The following is a 16,464-nucleotide window of genomic DNA, read 5'->3' as shown; positions in this document are numbered from 1 at the left end:
AGTGGGGCTCAAGTTGAAATACAGGGATACTGTATAATACCTCACCCAACTCAGACTCAGCAAAACAATGTCTGCTGTATTGCATAGTTTAGGTAGGCTGAAGCCTAGAAACGCTGGTTCAGAACTGAAGTTTTACCATGTGTAAATTGACACATTGAAACTAAATCATATGTAATTAAGGCTTTTCTGGACTATAAACTAAACACTTGAGGGTGTGTGCCTAGCTATGCAAAAACAAACCAACCTAACCTTCACTTCTACTGTGTGTTAGTAGATTAGAGGTTTGGGTTTGGTAAAAAAAAAAATGGTCAGAAAAGGACCACACACATTTTGGGGTAGGAGCTGATTTATTTGGGCAGGGCTGTCAAAACAAGGTGGTAAAATCCTCAAAAAGAAGGCCTGTGGATTTTATCTCACTCACATCTCACTTTTCTTTTCCAACAAACAGTCAAGCAAAAACAAAAACGCAGCAAGACACAGGTTGTCAATGATGTAGAGTATTTTTAAGGCCTTAGTAGACCCGAGATGGTATTCCTTACAGCTATTGTTCATTATGGTATACAGGGTATTATGGTATGCAGTCCAAATGCACCTACCGTGGGTTAATTGCAATACTGGGAGGAGTGCTTCTTGAGGTAGTGTGAAATAAAACCACAAATGTTGCTTCAGGGGAGGAAGCTGAGCTTTAGGGTGGTGAAGGAATTAACTGGTTGCACTGATTATAGTGTTAAAGATGTGGTGCAACGAATGGGCCAATTGGAGGTGTGTGTGTGTGTGTGTGTGTGTGTGTGTGTGTGTGTGTGTGTGTGTGTGTGTGTGTGTGTGTGTGTGTGTGTGTGTGTGTGTGAGAAAGGATATGAGCTATAGTGTGACCATGCAAGGTGTGAACCTTGTTTGACTGCACACCCTCAAGTGTTTGTGGAATAATAGTGAAGACATCAAAACTATGAAATAACACATATGGAATCATGTAGTAACCAAAAAAGTGTTAAACAAATCAAAATATATTTTAGATTTTTCAAAGCAGCCAACCTTTTGCCTTGACAGATTTGCCCACTCTTGGCATTCTCTCAACCAGCTTCATGAGGTAGTCACCTGGAATGCATTTCAATTAACAGTTGTGCCTTGTTAAAAGTTCATTTGTGGAATTTCTTTCCTTCTTAATGCATTTGAGCCAAATCAGTTGTGTTGTGACAAGTTAGGGGTGGTATACAGAAGGTAGCCCTACTTGGTAAAAGACCAAGTCCATATTATGGCAAGAACAGCTCAAATTAGTAAAGAGGAACAACAGTCCGTCATTACGTTAAGACGTGAAGGTCAGTCAATCCGGAACATTTCAAGAACTTGAAAGTTTCTTCAAGTGCAATCGCAAAAACCATCAAGCGCTATGATGAAACTGTCTCTCATGGGGGACCGCCACAGGAAAGGAAGACCCAGAGTTCCCTCTGCTGCAGAGGATAAGTTCATTAGAGTTACCAGCCTCAGAAATTGCAGCTCAAATAAATGCTTCAGAGTTCAAGTAACAGAAACATTTCAACGTCAACTGTTCAGAGGAGACTTCGTGAAATCAGGCCTTCAAGGTCGAATTGCTGCAAAGAAACCACTGCTAAAAGGACAACAATAATAAGAAGAGACTTGCTTTGGCAAAGAAACATGAGCAATGGACATTTTTTGATTTTTGGTTCCAACCGCAGTGTCTTTGTAAGGCACAGAGTAGGTGAACGGATGATCTCTGCATGTGTGGTTCCCACTGTGAAGCATGGAGGAGGTCGTGTGATGGTGCTTTGCTGGTGACACTGTCTGTGGTTTATTTAGAATTCAAGGCACACTTAACCAGCATGGCTACCACAGCATTCTGCAGTGATACGCCATCCCATCTGGTTTGTGCTTAGTGGGACTATCATTTGTTTTTCAATAGGACAATGACCCAACACACCTCCAGTCTATGTAAGGGCTATTTGATCAAGAAGGATAGTGATGTAGTGCTGCATCAGATGACCTGGCCTCCACAATCACCCGACCTCAACTCAATTGAGATGGCTTGGGATGAGTTGGCCTGCAGAATGAAGGAAAAGCAGCCATTAAGTGCTCAGCACATGTGGGAAATCTTTCAAGACTGTTGGAAAAGAATTCCAGGTGAAGCTGGTTGAGAGAACGCCAAGTGTATGCAAAGCTGTCATCAAGGCAAAGGGTGGCTACTTTGAAGAACCTAAAATATTATTTTGATTTGTTTAACACTTTTTACGTTACTAAACTCAGCAAAAAAAGAAACGTCCCTTTTTCAGGACCCTGTCCTTCAAAGATAATTTGCTAAAAATCCTAATACCTTCACATATCTTCATTGGAAAAGGGTTGAAACACTGTTTCCCATGCTTAATTAATGAACATGCACCTGTGGAATGGTCGTTAAGACACAAACAGCTTACAGACGGTAGGCAATTAAGGTCATAGTTATGAAAACTTAGGACACTAAAGAGGCCTTTCTACTGACTCTGAAAAACACCAAAATAATGATGCCCAGGGTCCCTGCTCATCTACGTGAACATGCCTTAGGCATGCTGCAAGCAGGCATGAGGACTGCAGATGTGGCCAGGGCAATAAATTGCAATGTCCGTACTTGTGAGACGCCGAAGACAGCACTACAGGGAGACAGGACGGACAGCTGATCGTCCTCGCAGTGACGGACCACGTGTAACAGCTGCACAGGATCGGTACATCCGAATATCACACCTGCAGGACAGATACAGGATGGCAACAACAACTGCCCGAGTTACACCAGAAACGCACAATCCTTCCATCAGCTCTCAGACTGTCCGCAATAGGCTGAGCGAGGCTGGACTGAGGGCTTGTAGGCATGTTGTATGCAGGTCCTCACCAGACATCACCGGCAACAACATTGCCTATGGGCACAAACCCACCGTCGCTGGACCAGACAGGACTGGCAAAAAGTGCTCTTCACTGACGAGTCGTGATTTTGTCTCACCAGGGGTGATGGTCGGATTTGCGTTTATTGTAGAAGGAATAAGCGTTACACCAAGGCCTGTACTCTGGAACGGGATCGATTTGGAGGTGGAGGGTCCGTCATGGTCTGGGGCGGTGTGTCACTGCACCATCGGATTGAGCTTGTTGTCATTGCAGGCAATCTCAACGCTGTGCATTACAGGGAAGACATCCTACTCCCTCATGTGGTACCCTTCCTGCAGGCTCCTCCTGACATGACTTTCCAGCATGACAATGCCAGCAGCCATACAGCCAATGCCAGCAGCCATGCTCGTTCTGTGCATGATTTCCTGCAAGACAGGAATGTCAGTGTTCTGCCATGGCCAGTGAAGAGCCCGGATCTCAATCCCATTGAGCATGTCTGGGACCTGTTTGATCGGAGGGTGAGGGCTAGGGCCATTCCCTCCAGAAATGTCCGGGAACTTGCAGGTGCCTTGGTGGAAGAGTGGGGTAACATCTCACAGCAAGAACTGGTAAATCTGGTGCAGTCCATGAGGAGGAGATGCACTGCAGTACTGCAATGCAGCTGGTGGCCACACCAGATATTAACTGTTACTTTTGATTTTGACCCCCCCTTTGTTCAGGGACACATTCTATTTCTGTTAGTCACATGTCTGTGAAACTTGTTCAGTTTATGTCTCAGTTGTTGAATCTTGTTATGTTCATACAAATAATTACACATGTTAAGTTTGCTGAAAATAAATGCAGTTGACAATGAGGGCGTTTCTATTTTTGCTGAGTTTACACGATTCCATGTGTTATTTCATAGTTTTGATGTCTTCACTATTACTCTACAATGTAGAAAATAGTAAAAATAAAGACAAACCCTTGAATGAGTAGGTGTGTCCAATCTTTTGACTGGTACTGTACGTTGACCCAGGTTATCACTCAACCAACCAAGTACAGTGTATACAAATAGTGTTGGATCTGTGACATCCACTTGTATAGATCATATCTTCACGAAAGCTGCAGAGCTTTGCTCCAAAGCAATATCAGTTCCCATTGGCTGTAGTACTAGTGACCATAACATTGAGGCAATGACAAGGAAAGCCAAAAGTACCAAAGGCAGGACCCTACAGTTATTTATGAGAGATCATACAACATGTTCTATCAGAACTCTGGGGAAGTGGACATACAGAAGTGAAATGACAACATTGAACAATGAATCATCATATTTGTGCATTGAATATCTAATCATGAAAGAGAAGGATTGCCGTTTTGAATTTGGCCAAGTTTGTGTGGAAGAGGTGGAAAACGGTTGTTATCCATCAATAATGATAAGCCACAGTAGAATTGCAACAAAGTGAATATGCTGCCGAGGTTACTGTATTTGTTCCAATCTCTGCCCATAGAAATCCCACTTAAACAGTTAAGGGATAAACGGATATCAAGGTTTATCTGGAACAGTAAGAGACCAATAATTAGATATTCTGTACAACATTACAATTACCAAAAAAACTGTGGGGGTATGGCCTTACCAAACCTAAATTATTATTTTGTGTCAGCCCAGTTGAGACCTCTGGTGTGTTGGTGCAATTCAGAGTACGAATCCAAATGGAAAGGTATCGAGACTACTTTGACAGAGATACCCATACAGCCAGTTTTGGGAAATAAGGACATGGTAAAATAAATATACAATAGACAAAATCAGTGGATTAATTTCTCTCTTAAGACATGATTTAGGCTAGTTAAGCAAATTCGTTTAGACAGAGAGGTCAAACTGCCGAGTTGGCCCGCATACAACCCCAACTTCATCCCTGCAACTCAGGACAGCAGGTTTAAACAATGGACGCAGAAAGGCATCACATCATTTTGTACAATTATAAAGAATGGGGACCTGGAGAACTTCCAGGACCTAAGTAAAAAACATGGCTTGGATAAACAAGATTTTTACAGATACCTACAAGTTCGACACTATTTTTTTTTTAAGGCAAATAAAAGTGATTGACCCTTAAAAATGTATCCAAGTATTCACTAACGCATACAACTTGGGGAGTAACAAAAAAACTATTTCAAATCATTACTTGGGTATTCTATCAAATAAACATTCAACAAACTATATTTATACAGAAATTGGAGGAGGAACTTAACATTGAAATAAATTATGAAACATGGTTGAACATATTTGAGACTCAACTAAGCTCCACCAACTCAAGGTCTTGGAGAGAATTCTGTTGGAAGAATGTTATACGTTTCTTCATAACACCTAAACTGAAATCAAAAACAGACTGACTCCCAACACCCTTGTTGGAGAGAACACCCTTCGTTGGGCTATCAAGGGTGGATCACTCTCATATCTCTTGGTCCTGCCCCGCAATCGAAACTTACTGGGAAAAATAAGATCGAACATTGGAAAAATAATGGAATTTGACATAGAACAAACGTAAATGTATTTGGGTGAAATACCTGATACTTTTCTCTATTGGTGTAAATTAACTGTTGAAGGTCCTACTGGCAGCCAGTACAAAGGCTGTCACTAGGAAATGGCTACAAAAAGACCACTCCCTCCCAACCCCCCTCCCAGGAGTAACATTGGAGTTATCATGGTCAAGTCATGTTTACAAAGTTTTTGTGAAGATAGGGAGAGAGGTATGTCTGTTATAAAAAATAAAAAAATCTGTTTTTTTGACACAAAGATCAACTGTACTAGTTGTTCAGGTGCGGATCTTGTCCCATCTTGATTACTGCCCGGTAATACGGTCAGGTGCAGCAAAGAAAGTCCTAACGCTACAGTAACGCCACAGCAGGCTACAGTAACGCCACAGCAGGCTACAGTAACGCTACAGCAGGCTACAGTAACGCTACAGCAGGCTACAGTAATGCTACAGCAGGCTACAGTAACGCTACAACAGGCTACAGTAACGCTACAGCAGGCTACAGTAACGCTACAGCAGGCTACAGTAATGCTACAGCGCTACAGCAGGCTACAGTAACGCTACAGCAGGCTACAGTAACGCTACAGCAGGCTCATAACATGCAGCACGCCTTGCCCTTAACTTCACACACAGAACTAACACCAACGACATGCATGATAGTCCTTCATTGTTGAAGGTTCAGGACAAATGGACTACTTCTCTTCTAGTCTTTTAAAAAGAAACATTTGTGCATTGAAAACGCCTAACCACTTGTATAATGGATTTGCATACACTTCAAACAGACATACGGTGCCTTCGGAAAGTATTCAGACCATTTCACTTTCCCCACATTTTATTACGTTACAGCCTTATTCTAAAATGGATTCAATTAAATGTTTTCCTCAATACCCCATAATGACAAAAACATTTTAGGAGAAAAATATATATAAATATAATGTCTATTTTTTTAATGTAATGTCCTTGTCTATAACTGTTCTGTACTTTGTCATGTATTTGTATGTTTTCTGTGGACCCCAGGAAGAGTAGCTGCTGCATGTGCAGTAGCTAATGGGCATCCTAATAAACTAAACTAAACATGTATGTACACACATGCTGAGATTGTATCTCTTGCGTCAACTCTTTCTTGGCTGATCTGGGCTTTTGTGAAAGTCAGCGTTGACGTCAGTGCTTGGCCGCATGACTGAGATCTAATCTAATAGAGATACACACACCACTGCTGCATGCACTGTAGCCATGAAACTGTCATGTCACTGACATTAAAATATATTAGTCCCCTATCTCATAACACAGGGTGCTGCTCCATCTCTTTATATCACACTATATCATCCTCTCCGTAGAATCAAGATAATCGACTTAAACCTTAATTCATTAAAATAATTCCTCTTTGGCTTGTCCCATGGAAAATTATGTGTATGTTTGTGCGCGTGTGTGTTGGTGGGTTCGAGTTGTGTGGACTACATAGCCAATCGGCCAGAGTCACATGTCTCAAAACACATGCTAGGCTCTACGCAAAACAGCCGTGACACAAGTAACCTTCTCTCCCCCAGATTGCCTTATTGAATTAAGCACACAGAGCTGGGGGTTGTAGCACAACGCTGGCCTTGTCCCGAGTCAGTAGCACTGTTGAGAGACTGGACGTCAATGGTCTATAGAATGGTAGGAAACCAGATATTCTGGGTCACACTAACCCTCACAAACAGTCTGTCATCCTGCAATATAATGCCATGACACTGAGGGAAAAGGGGAAAGAAGAGAGATTAAGAGAAATAGAGTGAAGGAGAGAAAAATAGAGGGAAAGTAGGAGAAAGAGTGAACAATAGAGAGGGAGAGAAAGAGAATGTGAAAGTGAGTAAAGAAAGAATGTGGGGGGAGAGAACAAGTGTGGATGAGAGCGACAGGAGGAGAGAAATACAAAAATTAAGAGCGAGAGAGAGGGTGTTTGTCTCAGAGGTGGGTCAGCCTGCGGTGATGAAACTGGGCCGCGGGCCCGGTTGATAGAGGTCAGGACAGGCGTGCCGGCAGCCCCAGCAGTGCGCTCTGGGATAGCCAACTCCCCCAAAGCTGAGCCTCTCCAGCTGTGTCAATGGGCTAACGGGTCAGAGATGTGGACAAAGACCTGACGCCCTGACTGGAGGCGTCAACTGAAGCAAATGCACTGAGGACGACAGTGTGTGTGTGTGTGGAAAGAGCAGTCAGGACCCAGCCCATGTTGACTTTGTGTGTTAACCCCTAGCCTTAGAAAGGGAACGCTCCTATGGTATTCCAGGCACGCCTGTCAAAACAGCAGTCAACCTGCCGACCTCTCGGTGCACGACCCACCCTCTTGCTCCCTGAATCGGCGGTCACAAGAGGTTGGAGACCAGGGCCTCAGAAGGGAGTCGGGAAAGAGGGGGTTTACAGGCTGAGGAGTGGTGGCTAATGGGGGGGGGGGGGGGGGATGGGGGTTTAGGCCTCTTGGTAGGGGCGGCGTTAAACAAACACTCCTCTAATGAAGCGTTTAGGCCCCCTGGAGGTGCTGGAGTGATTGCTTCCCTACACAGGCTCCAGTTACACTCGGGGGGGCATCTGAGAGCAGTAAAGGTTGGCCACTGTGCTTTGAGTTCAAATCCACACAACATGGCAACCCACATTTACTTTATTACGTCAGATTCAGAGTCAGCGCGGAACATTCTATTGCCTTGAACAGGGGTTATGAAATAGAGTCCCGGGGGGTCCTTTTGAAGTGGTTGGCTTTGATTGTGTGGAATTTGTTTTATCAGAGGAAGAGTGGTATCTCTAGTCCACAGCAGTGGTGGGAAAAGTACTCAATTGTCATACTTGAGTAAAAGTAAAGATACCTTAATAGAAAAGTAAAAGTGAAATACTACTTGAGTAAAAGTCTAAAAGCATTTGGTTTTAAATATACTAAAGTATCAAAAAGTAAAAGTATAAACCACTTCAAATTCCTTATATTAAGCAAACCAAATGGCACAAAAATGTTTTTATTTTTATTGACGGATAGCCAGGGGCACAATCCAACACTCAGACATCATTTACAAACAAAGCATTTGTGTTTTGTGATTTGATTTAATTTGTTTTAGTGAGTCCACCAGAGCAGAGGCAGTAGGGATGACCTTCTCGATAAGTGTGTGAATTCGACCATTCTCCTGTCAAAATGTAACGAGTACTTTTGGGTGTCAGGGAAACTGTATAGAGTAAAAAGTACATTATTTTATTTAGCAATGTAGTGAAGTAAAAGTTAGCAAATATATAAATACCCCAAAAAAACAACTTAAGTAGTACTTTAAAATATTTTTACACCACTGGTCCACAGGGAGTGTAAAACTCTAAAAACAGTCATCTCTCTTTCCTGGGTCAAACTCAAGGCCACAGATGATCAAAAACACAGGACAAGGACTCAATTTCATTAACTTCCTATTTGGCCCAACTAATCTTATGTAATCCGGAGGGCACTACAGTAGTAGTAAAAAATATGTTGGCAAAGGTTCAGGGGAGATAGCGTTCTCACAACAAATACTGTACGGTACCAAGGTGTTCTTTTTCACATCCAACATAGTAATCTTTTCAACAATACAACCCGTAATGTGGGATAAGGATTTGTAGGAATTCCTCCGGATTCCAAACCATCTGCTAGTTGGCTGCATCACAATAGCTGGCACTGTAATACTAGTCAGGATCAAAGCAGGAGTTGTCCCCCCCCCGACTAAACCCTGGAGCAGAGCAGACCAGGAGAGGAATCAGTCTGTGTTCATCTTGGGGTCTGGGCCTATGCCTGTTCCCCATATGGGCCTGACTGACTGATTGACTGAGATGGGGGTGGCTTGGGGGGGTAGACAGGATTAGAAATGAGGAGAGACCCTCAATCTACATAATGTACCACCACGTGCTGCAACAGTTTGTGTTATGCGAACGGATCCCTTGTGATGTCAGGAGATCCATCCAATCAAGAAAGTGATGCCCGTTGCCCATATTGAAATGGTTTTGTTTTTTTAAAGCAATAAACAAACAGAGTAATGTTTGATCCATCATTTCCGTGTGGCATTTTGCCTATAGGCTGGGGGGACAGCGGCTGGATTGAGATGCGTGTGTGTTTGTACTTGTGTGTGCGGGCCTGAGTGTGTATGTGTCTGTGCCCGTCTGTGTGTGCACGCATGTGTGTGTATGCATTGTTTTGTGTGTGTGTGTGTGTGTGTGTGTGTGTGTGTGTGTGTGTGTGTGTGTGTGTGTGTGTGTAATCCAATGATATGTACCCCCATCTCCGTTCGTCTGTCCGTACAGCCACACTGTACAGACGATTCACATCGAGTTAATACAGTATGACCAACAGGCTCCAATTAAACCCCTTTTACAGTTGTAAACGCTCAGAAATGCATGGAAAGAAGAAAATAAATCTCCTCAAAAGCCCCTTGGAATCAGGTCATGCTGATTGTGACAGGTTAGTAGGTCTGTTCATTTACGAGAAGTGATTCTCGGTCTCTATGTCACACACACATGCATACATACACACACTGTGCAGATGAGCCCATAGCGTCACATTCCATGCCAGGAAGTGTGTGTATGACAGTGACATCAAGCCAATATAAACGTATTGGAATAGCGCGTCAGCAGCTAGACTACAGCAAACCATAATGTGGCTTCAGGTCTGGAAGAAGCATCATCGCAGGCAATAGCCCCTTTAAGGCCTGTCTCTATTACCGGAGTGGAGGTATACTGTACTTCCTTTGATTGAAAAAAGGGAGTGGTATTGCATAATTTGACACCTCCAGATCTGCTATGCCTAGCTCAGACTACAACAACATACAGTGCCTTCGGAAAGTTGTCAGACCCCTTGACTTTTTACACATTTTGTTATGTCACAGCTTTATTCTGAAACGGATTAAATAAAAACAATTCCTCATCAACCTACACACAATACCCCATAATGACAAATCAAAAACAGGTTCAGATTTATTTTTATATATATATATATATATATATATATATATATTTTTTTTTTACAAAATACCTTATTTAAAGTATTCAGACCCTTTGCTATGAGACTTGAAATTGAGCTCAGATGCATGCTGTTTCCATTGATCATCCTTGAGATGTTTCTACAACTTGATATGAGTCCACCGGTGGTAAATTCAATTGATTGGGCATGATTTGGAAAGGAACACACCTGTCTATATAAAAGGTCCCACAGTTGACAGTGCATGTCAGAGCAAAAACCAAGCCATGAGGTCGAAGGAATTGTCCGTAGAGCTCCGACACAGGATTGTGTCGAGGCACAGATCTGGGGAAGGGTACCAACACATTTCTGCAGCATTGAAGGTCCCCAAGAACACAGTGGCCTGAATTATTCTTATATAGAAGAAGTTTGGAACCACCAAGACTCTTCCTAGAGCTGGCCACCCGGACAAACTGAGCAATCTGGGGAGAAGGTTCTTGGTCCTCTGTGGAGATGGGAGATCCTTCCAGAATGACAACCATCTCTGCAGCACTCCACCAATCAGGCCTTTATGATAGAGTGGCCAGTAAAAAAGGCACATAACAACCCACTTGGAGTTTGCCAAGACACCTAAAGACTCTCAGGCCATGAGAAACAAGATTCTCTGGTCTGATGTAACCAAGATTTAACTATTTGGCCTGAATGCCAAGCGTCACATCTGGAGGAAGCCTGGCACCATCCCTACGGTGAAGCATGGTGGTGGCAGCATCATGCTGTGGGGATGTTTTTCAGTGGCAGGGACTGGGAGACTAGTCAGGATCGAGGGAAAGATGAACTGAGCAAAGTACAGAGAGGATCTTGATGAAAACCTGCTCCAGAGTGCTCAGGACCTCAGACTGGGGTGAAGGTTCAACTTCCAACAGGACAACAACCCTTAGCACACAGCCAAGACAACGAAGGAGTGGCTTTGGGACAAGTCTCTGAATGTCCTTGAGGGGCCCAGCCAAAGCCCGGACTTGAACCCGATCGAACATCTCTGGAGACCTGAAAATAGCTGTGCAGTGACATTCCCCATCCAACCTGACAGAGCTTGAGAGGAACTGCAGAGAAAAATGGGAGAAACTCCCCAAATACAGGCGTGCCAAGCTTGTAGTATCATACCCAAGAAGACTCAATGCTGTAATCGCTGCCAAAGGTGCTTTAACAAAGTACTGAGTAAAGGGTCTGAATACTTAGGTAAATGTGATACGTTTTTTATTTTTAATAAATTAGCTAAAACGTCTACAAACCTGTTTGTGCTTTGTCATTATGGGGTATTGTGTATACCACCACTCCCGAGTGGCGCAGCGGTCGAAGGTAATGCATTTCAGTGCAAGAGGTGTCACTACAGTCCCTGGTTTGTGCACTACGTATGTTTGTGCATGAACCCCCTACAACTATTGTACATATTCGACAATAACCAGCCTCAACGTTCCAAACTAGACAAATTGGCCCAACGAAAAGGAAGTAATCAAATCCATGACATCTCTCTCTTTTCCATCCATTACCATGGTAAATTTCACTCACACGTCACGGGCAGACCCAGAGACAGCCATAAGCGGGGCATTTGATCAATCTAGCCCATGTGTATTGGAACCATACGGATGTAGCAGTGACATTAAATAAAACATCAGAGAAGTATTTGACAGAAACCCCAGAGCGACAGAGAGGTTAAGATGTCTTTGCAACAACAGACTCAAACACACACCACAGCTGGTCTTGAGGGGGAGAGACTAACTTTTTAACCAGTTTAGATTCAAACCAGAATGTAAAAGTAAAGCTGGGGGCAAAACACTAGCAAGCATTTTACATGCCTTTTAAAAATAATATTTGTCAAATGAAACAGCATGAGAGAGATTGAGTGAAATATAGACGTTTGAATTGCAGCAGTGAAAACCCAGAGTGCTAGCCTATTAGTGACTTATATCCCATCTGATAGAGCATGTTCTACTGTCGGCCTGAATGTTTGTTTGTGTTTTCAGCTCAAGCAGAAAGAGAACATAGTCGTTTATCTCAATTGTGGTCTGTTTAGTTGTGTTTACCTTTGAGAGTGAAGAGAATTTGTGCTACAGAGTCAAACCTTGGAGGTTTAAGCTACTCTATTAAAAACAAAGAAAAAAAGAAAAGGGTTCCAAAAGGGTTCTTCGGCTGTCCAAATTGGAGAATCCCTTTTGGTTCCAGGGAGAACCCTTTTGGTTCCACATAGAACCATTTTTTTGTGTTTTCAGCTCAAGCGGAAAGAGAAAATAGTCGTTTATCTCAACTGTGGTCTGTTTAGCTGTGTAGAACCCTCTGTGGAAAGGGTCCTACATGAAACCCAAAAGGGTTCTACTTGGAACCAAAAGGGTTCTTTAAAAAGGGTTATCCTAGGGTTAAAGGATTCTCTAAAGGGTTCTCTCTCCCATCACTCTCTTTTCCCTCCATTACCATGGTAAATTTCACTCACACATCACGAGCAGACCCAGAGACAGCCATAGGCGGGGCATGCGATCAATCTAGCCCATGTGTATTGGAACCATACGGATGTAGCAGTGATATTGAATAAAACATCAGAGGAACCATTTCTAGATAGAAAAAAAGGTGCTAAGAGTGTACCTTCCATGTCTTCTATTTCTAGAGTGCAAAGTTCAGAGGGAATCCCATACATAACATGCCCTATCCTTTATTTGCTATCCACTAGTTGGTAGGCTGTGACAGTCATGGAATTTTGGATGATGGTTATATTGTTTGAACAGCATTTTTTGTTTGCTTTTCGCACATTTTCTCCTGCCCTCCGCTCCTGACTGGTTGCTGCAGGAAGGGGGGCGTTGTAGCAGAGGAGGTTGCCTAGACCACACCTTGATTGTTTGAAGAGTCCATGTAAATGCAGAAACTGACTCAACCGCACGAATTGCCGGTCGACCCAGTCTTCAGACAGCAGTTCATTGCACACACACACACACACATTTCTTTCTTAAAAACGCTCATGATGGTTATGTTACTTTCATGACGACCTTCATCCATAATTGTCGGTTACACAATTATACGGTAATTGTGCCAGCCCTACTAGTTGGACAACATATTACGGTCACGCACGCAGACATACAAGCACATCCTAAATCTTTTCCTATTCACAGACAGGAAGTTTCTTCTGAAAGGGTGAAGAGCTCATCAGATTATTTGGAGGAAAAATCACCTAATACCCTTTAAGCTCTTAATGATACATTAGAAATGCAGTCTCTTTTCTCCCTCTCTTTACTCTGTCAATTTGTTTCTCGTTCTCCCTCTTTCAGCAACGTCCCGTCTCTGTCGCTCTCCCTTTTCTCTCTCTAAATGCAGAAGTCGTAGAAGCCTTTCCAAATGTAAATTACTGGGATTGAAATCATATCCCACATATCCCTAAGCCCTTTGGATACCACTCTCCTCCCTCTCCTCCAACTCAACCAACTACACTCCAGGCCTCAGCTGGTGTTGCCATTGTGCCCGGTCAGGCCCTAATGTCCGTAACCAATTGGATCGAGTGGACAGGCAGACAGACTGGTCTAGGGCGACTATAGTCCGGTAGTTAAACAATAATCAAGCCTCTCCGCCCGTCACTCTCTGCCCGTCCCTCCACCCCTCCTTAGATTTACCATCTGGCTCAGATGGAGGCCTTGCCATTGCATGGTCTCAGTGGGGAGCCAGTTAATTTGTTAGGGGGCTTTTCTCCTAGGATTTAAATAATGCATCTGTTCCTGTCTGTGGGGGGTGGTTGGGGGGAGGGTGTGTGTGTGTGTGTGTGAGCACACGTGTTTGTGTGTGTGAGGGGGCAGTCCATTAAGGCCCCAATCTGAGCTCATTAAAGATGAATGAGCCATAGGGAGGGGAGAATGACAGGCGGAGATATATGGACTAAGGTCCATGGAAGACGTGGCAGAGTATTTACGTTTGCAGCAGCTGCTCTGCCTGGGGTCCAAACATATTAAAGCACATATATTACATATAAAACAGTACATCATATAACATTATTACACCACTACATATCTACAATACAACATGTTTAACACCACAATATCACAATGTGTGCATACGCATGTGTCTGTACCTTTGTGTGAGCCCCTTCACAGTCCCCATTGTTCCATCAGGTGTATTTTTACCAGTTTAAAAACAAATCTGATTCTACTGCTTGCATCAGTTACCTGATGTGGAATATAATTCTATGTAGTCATGGCTCTATGTAGTATTGTGCACCTCCCATAGTCTGGACTTGGGGACTGTGAAGAGACCTCTGGTGGCTTGTGGGGTATGCATGGATGTCCGAAAAACAGACAGCTCGGTACATTCAGCTTGTCAACACCGCTTACAAAAACAAGTAGCGATGAAGTCAAACTCTTCCACTTTGAGCCATGAGAGATTGACATTCATGTCATTAAATGTTAGCTCTCCGTGTACTTTTAAGAGCCTTCTCCCCCTCTTTGTGGCACCTGACCACACAACTGAACAACCGTCTAGGTGTGACAAAACTAGGGCCTGTAGGACCTGCTTTATTGATAGAGTTGTTAAGAAGGCAGAGTAGCGCTTTATTATGGACAGACTTCTCATCTTAGCTACTGTTGTATCAATATGTTTTGACAATGACAGTTCAAGGTTACCCAACTGCAGCTCTTTGTTAAGTGTTGCAGTCATTTCAGTTGCTGTAGTAGCTGACGTGTATAGTGTTGAGTCATCCGCACACATAGACACACTGCTTTACTCAAAGCCAGTGGCATGTCATTAGTAAAGATTGAAAAAAGTAAGGGGTCTAAAACAGCTACCCTGGGGAATTCCTGATTCCTGATTAAAAACCACCCTCTGGGTTCTGTTAGACAAGTAACTCTTTATCCACATTATAGCATGGGGTGTAAAGCCATAACACGTGTGTTTTTCCAGCAGCAGACTATGATCGATCAGGTCAAAATCTGCACTGAAGTCTAACAAGACAGCCCCCACAATAATGGTATCATCAATTTCTCTCAGCCAATCATCAGTCATGTGTGTAAGTGCTGTGCGTGTTGAGTGTCCTTCCCTATAAGCCTGCTGAAGGTCTTTTGTCAATTTGTTTACTGGTCAGATCCGGTATCAGGCTCTTGAAAGAAGGAGGGGTAAAAGGGAGGGAGAGAGGGAGAGAAAGGTAGAGGAGAGAGCCCAGGTTAGGCCGTTGGGGGACGACAAAGACTCATGCCTAGCATTGCTTGTTTATGATGTAATATTTGGGTGAAGAGAGAGACTTTCCAGTCAAGCTGTTATGACCTCAATTGTGTGGGTAGCGATTGTTATCCAATACGGTCCCACATCTGTGGATGACCTAGAAGTAGAGCGGTAACAGGAGAAAGCGGAGAGAGGGAGTGAGGCCACTACCCATATTTACAACCTCTTTGTTTGTTACACCCAAGAGGTGGTTCCCTTAGACCCTCAAGAGTAACAAGGAACTAAATGCTCACTAAATCTACTGACAACACCAGGCCGGACGATGGGGTTGCTCTCCACAACACACACACGCGCACAAACACATACATGTGCACGTGCACACACACATTAATCCTGTCAACCTCTTGACCCTCTGATGCAGAAATTGATACATTTCATGACCCTGTAATGGTTATTGCAAATGTTGTGAGAATGTACGATCGCTGAGGGAGGCCATGGATAAACTTAGCTAGTTAACCAAGTTAGTTAAAGCCTTGCGTTGCTGACTAACCAAGTCTCGATAGCTAGCCGTGTGATGCTAGCTTCCACCGGAGAAGCTGACAAAAAGTGCTGACAAAAATTGTCAGCACTCAACACTATCAACAGGAGCCGAGGTCCTACATTCGGCAGAAAGACAGGGATTTAGTTGTGCTAAATCATCAGGAGCGTTAGTCATCTCTTCCGCAAGGGGAGGGCTCACCTCATTTGCCACCAGACCCGTCTGTCTCCACCAGACGTAGTGTGATTGCGTCTTCAAGTTAGTGATCCGCTGGACTAGCGAATCCCATAAGAGAGACTGAGTGGTAAAACTATAAAAAGACAATAGCAGGTCATCTAAAGAAGCAGTTAAACCAAGGCACTGAAGTTGATGGACGATTATGCACCCTTAACTAACACTTATAAGATACCATGTCTCTTTGCACAGGATATGCTACA

At 43.4% G+C, this 16,464-nt stretch overlaps 1 protein-coding gene across 2 annotated transcripts in view; it reads right to left on the bottom strand.

The window, feature by feature from the left end:
* Positions 1-16,464, bottom strand: part of LOC110531878 (actin filament-associated protein 1) — a 109,866-nt gene that overhangs the window by 60,174 nt on the left and 33,228 nt on the right. The gene's annotated exons all lie outside the window — the stretch shown is intronic.

Source organism: Oncorhynchus mykiss, chromosome 9, assembly GCF_013265735.2.
Source record: "Oncorhynchus mykiss isolate Arlee chromosome 9, USDA_OmykA_1.1, whole genome shotgun sequence".
Lineage (NCBI taxonomy): Eukaryota > Metazoa > Chordata > Actinopteri > Salmoniformes > Salmonidae > Oncorhynchus > Oncorhynchus mykiss.
The sequence above is the reverse complement of the archived record's forward strand: the minus strand, read 5'-3'. Positions and strand labels throughout refer to the sequence as shown.